Source organism: Mytilus californianus, unplaced genomic scaffold (genome assembly GCF_021869535.1).
Source record: "Mytilus californianus isolate M0D057914Y unplaced genomic scaffold, xbMytCali1.0.p SCAF_3, whole genome shotgun sequence".
NCBI lineage: Eukaryota > Metazoa > Mollusca > Bivalvia > Mytilida > Mytilidae > Mytilus > Mytilus californianus.
In genome coordinates this window covers 78,445,710-78,458,073 of record NW_026262679.1, presented here as the reverse complement: position 1 = coordinate 78,458,073, position 12,364 = coordinate 78,445,710, and positions in this window count along the sequence as shown.

Sequence of the window (12,364 nt, the reverse complement as noted above, 5' to 3'; positions counted from 1 at the left end):
GAAAATGAGATGTCAAATTATTACTTAACATTGTATCATTTGTGTTGTTTTCTGCTGTTTATCATTGTGTAATATATGTTTTGATTGCCATAGCATGTAAATGTTTTTTGCAAATAAACTCATTCATTCATTCATTCATATTCAGTTTAAATTTACAAGGTAGGAGTCATATGTGTGTGTATAGATTAAAGTTTATGTCTATTTTTTAATTGTAAAAATCATTTGTCTAATTACTATTTTACCATGAATAATACAGAAAATATGTTTTACCTGTTATTAACTAAGTAATATGTATTGTTCAATGTCTACAATCCTTGAAATATTTGAAATTGACAGTGGTATCTCATTTATATTGACCATATATTATACAATCAGTGATATATCATACAAGTACACACCAATGTTTTATGAAATAACTAGTTATTTACATATGTTATATTGCTATTCAAATTTGTTTTATTTATAATATTACTATTAATAAACATCAGAAGCTTAGATCCTATTACTGTTATTCCTAATAGGAATCCATCAACTACAATAACATAAGAAAATTTGTTGGAAATGTTTTAATCAATTTTTTTCCATCAAACCTGATTAATTATATTTAATTAATTATATTTCTTTGTAAAATATTGAATTTTAAGTTTAGGACTGTTAGTTCATCTGTTGGGCATGTATAAACTTTTTTTTTTTTTATAATTATGAATAAATATTTTTAAAATTTATTTGTTTATTATTTGTGCTGCAAATGTATCCAAATGTAAAGAAGATAACTTTACATAATAAGTTATGAAAAGGGCAACATCATTTACAGATATCTTTTTCATCTGTTCTTTCAGAACTTTGATTTAATCAAAAGTTTATCAATGATATGCTGTTTTTAATTACAAACTGGCAGATCGCTCCAAATATTCCAAAAATGGTGGTAAATATACATGTATTTACCAAAATTAAAAAACTGCATGTCATAATATTCTTAAGAACATGGACAGGACTCCATACTTGAAAATAAAAGCCAATGACTTCATGAATCAGTGCATCAAATTCATGTCTTAAGCGTTCATCGCACCAATTTATCAATGAAATGCATGCAACTTCATTCATACAACCAAACGACCATTTCTTTTTACTTTATATTCTCAACCAAAAAAAAACTACAGTTAAGCAGATGTAAATCAAATCTTCTTTTTTTTTCAAAATTTTAGCCCCAAAAAAATTGTCAGTCCCTTTTTAGCTCACCGTGGCCCGAAGGGCCCCATGTGAGCTTATGCCATCACTTGGCGTCCGTCGTCTGTCGTAGACTATTTAAAAAATCTTCTCCTCTGAAACTACTGGGCCAAATACCTTCAAACTTTAACTAAATGTTCCTTAGGGTATCTAGTTTATAAATTGTATCCGAAGTTTTGATCCATCGACAAACATGGCTGCCATGGCTAAAAATAGAACATAGGGGTCAAATGCAGTTTTTGGCTTATATCTCAAAAACTAAAGCTTTTAGAGCAAATCTGACATGGGGTAAAATTGTTCAATTGGTCAAGATCTATCAGCTCTGAAATTTTCAGACGAATCGAACAACCCATTGTTGGGTTGCTGCCACCGAATCGGTTGTTTTAACAAAATTTTGCAGTTTTTTGTTATTATTTTGAATATTATTATAGATATATATAAACTGTAAGCAGCAATAATGTTCAGCAAAGTAAGATCTACAAAAAAGTGAATATGACCATAATTGTCAATTGACCCCTTAAGGAGTTATTGCCCTTTAAAGACAATTTTACACAATTTGTTCATCAAGTTTGCTAACATTTAAAAATCTTCTCGTCTGAAATACAGGTGAGCGATTCAGGCTCTTGAGAGCCTCTTGTTTTTATACCCATCGATGTCAACATAATAAAGTTTTTGTGTCAATGATGAAGTTAATTTTTATCTGTAAAGCAAAGAACTCAGTATAATTATATGGCTTCACTTGACAGGTGTCAAACCTACTATTATTCAACTTCATCAAAAATTACCTTGACCAAAAACTTTAACCTGAAGCGGTACAAAAAAATGAAAGGACGAACGACCGAAAAACATAATGCCCGTAAGTGGGGCATGAAACAAAAATGCCAATATTCTATATGTATGACATGGTATCAAATGAAACTATATTGTACCAGGTGCAAAACGTCAACTACAGATTAGCATAATACCACATTGAACAATATATACCCATCGAATAACTCCGTCTCATTGGTGTATGAATGTTATATAGGGTTTATAACCATCGAATAACTCTGTCTCACTAGTGTATGAACGTTATATAGGGTATATACCCATCGAATAACTCTGTCTCATTGATGTATGAACGTTATATAAGGTTTATAACCATCGAATAACTCTGTCTCACTAGTGTATGAACGTTATATAGGGTATATACCCATCGAATAACTCTGTCTCATTGGTGTATGAACGTTATATAAGGTTTATAACCATCGAATAACTCTGTCTCACTAGTGTATGAACGTTATATAGGGTATATACCCATCGAATAACTCTGTCTCATTGGTGTATGAACGTTATATAAGGTTTATAACCATCGAATAACTCTGTCTCACTAGTGTATGAACGTTATATAGGGTATATACCCATCGAATAACTCTGTCTCATTGGTGTATGAACGTTATATAAGGTTTATAACCATCGAATAACTCTGTCTCACTAGTGTATGAACGTTATATAGGGTATATACCCATCGAATAACTCTGTCTCATTGGTGTATGAACGTTATATAGGGTATATAACCATCGAATAACTCTGTCTCACTAGTGTATGAACGTTATATAGGGTTTATAACCATCGAATAACTCTGTCTCACTAGTGTATGAACGTTATATAGGGTTTATAACCATCGAATAACTCTGCCTCACTAGTGTATGAACGTTATATAAGGTATATACCCATCGAATAACTCTGTCTCACTAGTGTATGAACGTTATATAGGGTATATACCCATCGAATAACTCTGTCTCATTGGTGTATGAATGTTATATATGGTTTATACCCATTGAATGACTCTGTCTCATTGGTGTATAAATGTTATATAGGGTTTATACCAATCGAATAACTCTGTCTCATTGGTGTATGAACGTTATATAGGGTATATACCCATCGAATAACTCTGTCTCATTGGTGTATGAACGTTATATAGGGTTTATAACCATCGAATAACTCTGTCTCACTAGTGTATGAACGTTATATAGGGTATATACCCATCGAATAACTCTGTCTCATTGGTGTATGAACGTTATATAGGGTATATACCCATCGAATAACTCTGTCTCATTGGTGTATGAACGTTATATAGGGTATATACCCATCGAATAACTCTGTCTCATTGGTGTATGAACGTTATATAGGGTATATAGCCATCGAATAACTCTGTCTCACTAGTGTATGAACGTTATATAGGGTTTATACCCATCGAATAACTCTGTCTCATTGGTGTATGAACGTTATATACGGTTTATACCAATTGAATGACTCTGTCTAATTGGTGTATGAACGTTATATAGGGTTTATAACCATCGAATAACTCTGTCTCACTAGTGTATGAACGTTATATAGGGTATATACCCATCGAATGACTCTGTCTCATTGGTGTATGAATGTTATATACGGTTTATACCCACCGAATAACTCTGTCTAATTGGTGTATGAATGTTATATATGGTTTATACCAATTGAATAACTCTGTCTCATTGGTGTATAAATGTTATATAGGGTTTATACCAATCGAATAACTCTGTCTCATTGGTGTATGAACGTTATATAGGGTATATACCCATCGAATAACTCTGTCTCATTGGTGTATGAACGTTATATAGGGTATATACCTATCGAATAACTCTGTCTCATTGGTGTATGAACGTTATTTAGGGTTTATACCCATCGAATAACTCTGTCTCATTGGTGTATGAACGTTATATAGGGTATATAGCCATCGAATAACTCTGTCTCACTAGTGTATGAACGTTATATAGGGTTTATACCCATCGAATAACTCTGTCTCATTGGTGTATGAACGTTATATACGGTTTATACCAATTGAATGACTCTGTCTAATTGGTGTATGAACGTTATATAGGGTTTATAACCATCGAATAACTCTGTCTCACTAGTGTATGAACGTTATATAGGGTATATACCCATCGAATGACTCTGTCTCATTGGTGTATGAATGTTATATACGGTTTATACCCACCGAATAACTCTGTCTAATTGGTGTATGAATGTTATATATGGTTTATACCAATTGAATAACTCTGTCTCATTGGTGTATAAATGTTATATAGGGTTTATACCAATCGAATAACTCTGTCTCATTGGTGTATGAACGTTATATAGGGTATATACCCATCGAATAACTCTGTCTCATTGGTGTATGAACGTTATATAGGGTATATACCTATCGAATAACTCTGTCTCATTGGTGTATGAACGTTATTTAGGGTTTATACCCATCGAATAACTCTGTCTCATTGGTGTATGAATGTTATATATGGTTTATACCCATTGAATGACTCTGTCTCATTGGTGTATGAATGTTATATATGGTTTATACCCATTGAATGACTCTGTCTCATTGGTGTATAAATGTTATATAGGGTTTATACCAATCGAATAACTCTGTCTCATTGGTGTATGAACGTTATATAGGGTTTATAACCATCGAATAACTCTGTCTCACTAGTGTATGAACGTTATATAGGGTATATACCCATCGAATAACTCTGTCTCATTGATGTATGAACGTTATATAAGGTTTATAACCATCGAATAACTCTGTCTCACTAGTGTATGAACGTTATATAGGGTATATACCCATCGAATAACTCTGTCTCATTGGTGTATGAACGTTATATAAGGTTTATAACCATCGAATAACTCTGTCTCACTAGTGTATGAACGTTATATAGGGTATATACCCATCGAATAACTCTGTCTCATTGGTGTATGAACGTTATATAAGGTTTATAACCATCGAATAACTCTGTCTCACTAGTGTATGAACGTTATATAGGGTATATACCCATCGAATAACTCTGTCTCATTGGTGTATGAACGTTATATAAGGTTTATAACCATCGAATAACTCTGTCTCACTAGTGTATGAACGTTATATAGGGTATATACCCATCGAATAACTCTGTCTCATTGGTGTATGAACGTTATATAGGGTATATACCCATCGAATAACTCTGTCTCATTGGTGTATGAACGTTATATAGGGTATATAACCATCGAATAACTCTGTCTCACTAGTGTATGAACGTTATATAGGGTTTATAACCATCGAATAACTCTGTCTCACTAGTGTATGAACGTTATATAGGGTTTATAACCATCGAATAACTCTGCCTCACTAGTGTATGAACGTTATATAAGGTATATACCCATCGAATAACTCTGTCTCACTAGTGTATGAACGTTATATAGGGTATATAACCATCGAATAACTCTGTCTCACTAGTGTATGAACGTTATATAGGGTTTATAACCATCGAATAACTCTGTCTCACTAGTGTATGAACGTTATATAGGGTTTATAACCATCGAATAACTCTGCCTCACTAGTGTATGAACGTTATATAAGGTATATACCCATCGAATAACTCTGTCTCACTAGTGTATGAACGTTATATAGGGTTTATAACCATCGAATAACTCTGTCTCACTAGTGTATGAACGTTATATAGGGTATATACCCATCGAATAACTCTGTCTCATTGGTGTATGAACGTTATATAGGGTATATACCCATCGAATAACTCTGTCTCACTAGTGTATGAACGTTATATAGGGTATATACCCATCGAATAACTCTGTCTCATTGATGTATGAACGTTATATAAGGTTTATAACCATCGAATAACTCTGTCTCACTAGTGTATGAACGTTATATAGGGTATATACCCATCGAATAACTCTGTCTCATTGGTGTATGAACGTTATATAAGGTTTATAACCATCGAATAACTCTGTCTCACTAGTGTATGAACGTTATATAGGGTATATACCCATCGAATAACTCTGTCTCATTGGTGTATGAACGTTATATAAGGTTTATAACCATCGAATAACTCTGTCTCACTAGTGTATGAACGTTATATAGGGTATATACCCATCGAATAACTCTGTCTCATTGGTGTATGAACGTTATATAGGGTATATACCCATCGAATAACTCTGTCTCATTGGTGTATGAACGTTATATAGGGTATATAACCATCGAATAACTCTGTCTCACTAGTGTATGAACGTTATATAGGGTTTATAACCATCGAATAACTCTGTCTCACTAGTGTATGAACGTTATATAGGGTTTATAACCATCGAATAACTCTGCCTCACTAGTGTATGAACGTTATATAAGGTATATACCCATCGAATAACTCTGTCTCACTAGTGTATGAACGTTATATAGGGTATATACCCATCGAATAACTCTGTCTCATTGGTGTATGAATGTTATATATGGTTTATACCCATTGAATGACTCTGTCTCATTGGTGTATAAATGTTATATAGGGTTTATACCAATCGAATAACTCTGTCTCATTGGTGTATGAACGTTATATAGGGTATATACCCATCGAATAACTCTGTCTCATTGGTGTATGAACGTTATATAGGGTTTATAACCATCGAATAACTCTGTCTCACTAGTGTATGAACGTTATATAGGGTATATACCCATCGAATAACTCTGTCTCATTGGTGTATGAACGTTATATAGGGTATATACCCATCGAATAACTCTGTCTCATTGGTGTATGAACGTTATATAGGGTATATACCCATCGAATAACTCTGTCTCATTGGTGTATGAACGTTATATAGGGTATATAGCCATCGAATAACTCTGTCTCACTAGTGTATGAACGTTATATAGGGTTTATACCCATCGAATAACTCTGTCTCATTGGTGTATGAACGTTATATACGGTTTATACCAATTGAATGACTCTGTCTAATTGGTGTATGAACGTTATATAGGGTTTATAACCATCGAATAACTCTGTCTCACTAGTGTATGAACGTTTCTCATTGGTGTATGAACGTTATATAGGGTTTATAACCATCGAATAACTCTGCCTCACTAGTGTATGAACGTTATATAAGGTATATACCCATCGAATAACTCTGTCTCACTAGTGTATGAACGTTATATAGGGTATATACCCATCATGAATGTTATATATGGTTTATACCCATTGAATGACTCTGTCTCATTGGTGTATAAATGTTATATAGGGTTTATACCAATCGAATAACTCTGTCTCATTGGTGTATGAACGTTATATAGGGTATATACCCATCGAATAACTCTGTCTCATTGGTGTATGAACGTTATATAGGGTTTATAACCATCGAATAACTCTGTCTCACTAGTGTATGAACGTTATATAGGGTATATACCCATCGAATAACTCTGTCTCATTGGTGTATGAACGTTATATAGGGTATATACCCATCGAATAACTCTGTCTCATTGGTGTATGAACGTTATATAGGGTATATACCCATCGAATAACTCTGTCTCATTGGTGTATGAACGTTATATACGGTTTATACCAATTGAATGACTCTGTCTAATTGGTGTATGAACGTTATATAGGGTTTATAACCATCGAATAACTCTGTCTCACTAGTGTATGAACGTTATATAGGGTAAATACCCATCGAATGACTCTGTCTCATTGGTGTATGAATGTTATATACGGTTTATACCCACCGAATAACTCTGTCTAATTGGTGTATGAATGTTATATATGGTTTATACCAATTGAATAACTCTGTCTCATTGGTGTATAAATGTTATATAGGGTTTATACCAATCGAATAACTCTGTCTCATTGGTGTATGAACGTTATATAGGGTATATACCCATCGAATAACTCTGTCTCATTGGTGTATGAACGTTATATAGGGTATATACCTATCGAATAACTCTGTCTCATTGGTGTATGAACGTTATATAGGGTTTATAACCATCGAATAACTCTGTCTCATTGGTGTATAAACGTTATTTAGGGTTTATACCCATCGAATAACTCTGTCTCATTGGTGTATGAATGTTATTTATGGTTTATACCCATTGAATGACTCTGTCTCATTGGTGTATAAATGTTATATAGGGTTTATACCAATCGAATAACTCTGTCTCATTGGTGTATGAACATTATAAAGGGTATATACCCATCGAATAACTCCGTCTCATTGGTATATGACCTTTGTCTGGTATATACCCATCAAATAACTATGTCTCATAGGTGTATGAACGTTGTATAGGGTCTATTTCCACTATGTTTCATTGGTGTATGAACGTTATATAGAGCATATACTTATCAAATAACTCTGTATAAAAAGTAATTTAATTTGGCATTTTAATTAAAGTTGTCTTTTAGTTAGTCGTTTTACCTGTGTTGTCACCGGTCTAGAAACCGCTAGCTTGATTGATTGATGTTTGTTTTACGTCCAGTGACAAATATTTCATTCATGTTCAGGACAAGATCATATTATCAATGAATACAATAGTTAGGTTATTTAACTGCTAGACTCCGTCCGTCCAAAAGAGTATTTACATCCAGTGGCAAATATTTCATTCATGATCAGGACGGGAACAAACTTACTGTTGGGCAATGAATACAATAGGTTGGCCAAATAACCGCAAGACTCGGCCGTCTGTCCAATTGAAGTGAAGGACCACAGACAAGTATATACACGACTGTATCTTAAATCCAAAGGCAATATATATATACAGACCGTATCTTAGAACAAATGTCAATACTTACAGACTGCATATAAGAACCACAGACAATGCATATAAACTATATTTAATAACCATTATGTATAGACCTACGTACCCTATACAGACTGTACGTAAGAACCAGACAATACTTACAGACTGTATCTAAGTACCACAGACAATACTTACAGACTGTATCTAGGTGTGTCCATCACTCTAGACCACTCTGCCACCTAGACTGATATATATATATATACTGTTATTGCATTTGATTTGAAAAGATGAAGCTTGTTTGTGTAGCAGGTTTACTGACAATCCACTTTAGATAGACTTTGAATTGAAACATTATGACCCTACTCCAGTAACAGTACATGTAAGGGTTCTGTTTAAAAACAACTAATATTTTCCCTCATTATTTCTGGAAATATTCAAGAATGTATTTGAATATTTCATATTTCATACTGGTTTATCACGACCAGCTTTAAGAATTGTCATACATGTAACATCAACCAATTTATTGGTTAGAATACCTTTCTCTAAACTTACTTGGACAGTTGAACCATCTTAAAATTAGATGCAGCTTGTAGATTCTACCAAAACCCATAAAAACATATGGTGTATACTGATCAAATATAACAGCAGCCACTCATAATATTCTAAGGGGTTTTAGTTATTTATTCAATAACCTGTAAATTGTAACATGTATTTCAATAAAAAATATAAGTGGTACATAAACTTTAAAAAATCAAAACCCCTTTTAAATACTGTAGAAGTGTTTTATTTTAGCAATAATTAAAGTGTAAGCAATTGTCAGGCTTGTTTTATTTTAATTTGAAATTGAGGATGCAGTATCTGAAGAAGTGATTTCTATGTTGAACATCAGGTAATACATTATATCCAAATGTGAATAAAATTTTATTAGAGACAAACTGATTTATTATAGCACTTTCACAGTATTTAAAAAATAAGCTAAACAAAAAAAAAGATGTAACAAAGATTTCATCAATTATAGTACATACAAACAGCATGAAAAAAAAAAAAAAAAAAAAAAAAAACACATGAAAAAAAAACACAATACTGTACCGTCTACCTGCAGTTTAAGGATCTGAGCAGTGAAAACTGCTGGTGTGTCAAAGACACACCTTGCTATCCAGCAGGAATTAACTTGCAGATACTCTAGTACTGTAAACCCCTCCCCCCTTGGTTCTCTTCTGTATACTGTAAATACATGCTATATACTTATATAAAATGTACTCAATGAAATCAACAACAAAAATATATTACATTTTGATACTAAGGGACATTTAATTGACAAAATCATTGACAGGCTAACAAAAAATTACAACTGTACTAACGACAAAATATACTCAATAAAATCAACAACAAAAATTTGTACTTAATAAACAACAAAAATATAGTACATTCTGATACTTACGGACATTTTACCAAAAATAAATAACATTATGATACTAAGGGGCATTTAACAACAACAAAAATCATTGAATGCTGACCAAAATTTACAACTGTATTAAAAAAATGTACTTAATGAAATCCAAAAACAAAAATATACATCATTATGATACTAAGGGACATTTGACAAACAAAGAGTCATTTAACCGATGAAATATATACATGTAGAAGCATAATACTAAGGGACATTAAACCAAAAAATATATGATATTAAGGGACTTTTAACAAACAAAGAAGGATTTAACCCAAAGATATATTACTTTATAATACTAAGGGAGATTTAACCAAAACATATATATGATACTATGATATTAAGGGAGATTTAACCCAAAAATATATTACTTTATAATACTAAGGGAGATTTAACCAAAAAAATAATACTAAGGGAGTTTAACCAAAAAATACATGGCACTATGATAATAAGGGATGTTTAACCAACAAAGAGAGATTTAACCAAAAAATATATTACTTCATAATACTAAGGGAGATTTAACCAAAAAATATATGATACTATGATATTAAGGGAGATTTAACAAACTAAGAGAGATTTAACCAAAAATGTATTACTTTATGATACTAATGGACATTTAACAAAAAAAAAAAACACTATGATATTAATGACTTTTTACAAACAAAGAGAGATTTAACCAAAAAATATTTTACTTTATAATACAAAGGGAGATTTAACCAAAAAATATATTACTTTATAATACTAAGGAAGATTTAACCAAAAAATATATTACTTTATACTAAGGGAGATTTAACCAAAAAAAGACACTATGATATTAATGAACTTTTAACAAACAAAGAGAGATTTAACCAAAAAATATATTACTTTATAATACTAAGGGAGATTTAACCAAAAAATATATTACTTTATAATACTAAGGGAGATTTAACCAAAAAATATATTACTTTATAATACTAAGGGAGATTTAACCAAAAAATATATTACTTTATAATACTAAGGGAGATTTAACCAAAAAAAGACACTATGATATTAATGGAGTTTTAACAAACAAAGAGAGATTTAACCAAAAAATATATTACTTTATAATACTAAGGGAGATTTAACCAAAAAATATATTACTTTATAATACTAAGGGAGATTTAACCAAAAAATATATTACTTTATAATACTAAGGGAGATTTAACCAAAAAATATATTACTTTATAATACTAAGGGAGATTTAACCAAAAAATATATTACTTTATAATACTAAGGGAGATTTAACCAATATATATATATATATATATATATATATATATATATATATATATATATATTAAATACTAAGGGAGATTAACCAAAAAATATATGATACTATGATATTAAGGTAGATTTAACAAACAAAGAGAGATTTAACCAAAAAATATATTTCTTTATGATACTAAGGGAGATTTAACCAAAAAATATATTACTTTATAATACTAAGGGAGATTTAACCAAAAAATATATTACTTTATAATACTAAGGGAGATTTAACCAAAAAATATATTACTTTATAATACTAAGGGAGATTTAACCAAAAAAAGACACTATGATATTAATGGAGTTTTAACAAACAAAGAGAGATTTAACCAAAAAATATATTACTTTATAATACTAAGGGAGATTTAACCAAAAAATATATTACTTTATAATACTAAGGGAGATTTAACCAAAAAATATATTACTTTATAATACTAAGGGAGATTTAACCAAAAAATATATTACTTTGTAATACTAAGGGAGATTTAACCAAAAAATATATTACTTTATAATACTAAGGGAGATTTAACCAAAAAATATATTACTTTATAATACTAAGGGAGATTTAACCAATATATATATATATATATATATATATATATATATATTAAATACTAAGGGAGATTAACCAAAAAATATATGATACTATGATATTAAGGTAGATTTAACAAACAAAGAGAGATTTAACCAAAAAATATATTTCTTTATGATACTAAGGGAGATTTAACCAAAAAATATATGATACTATGATATTAAGGGAGATTTAACAAACAAAGAGAGATTTAACCAAAAAATATATTACTTTATAATACTAAGGGACATTTAACCAAAAAATATATGATACTATGATA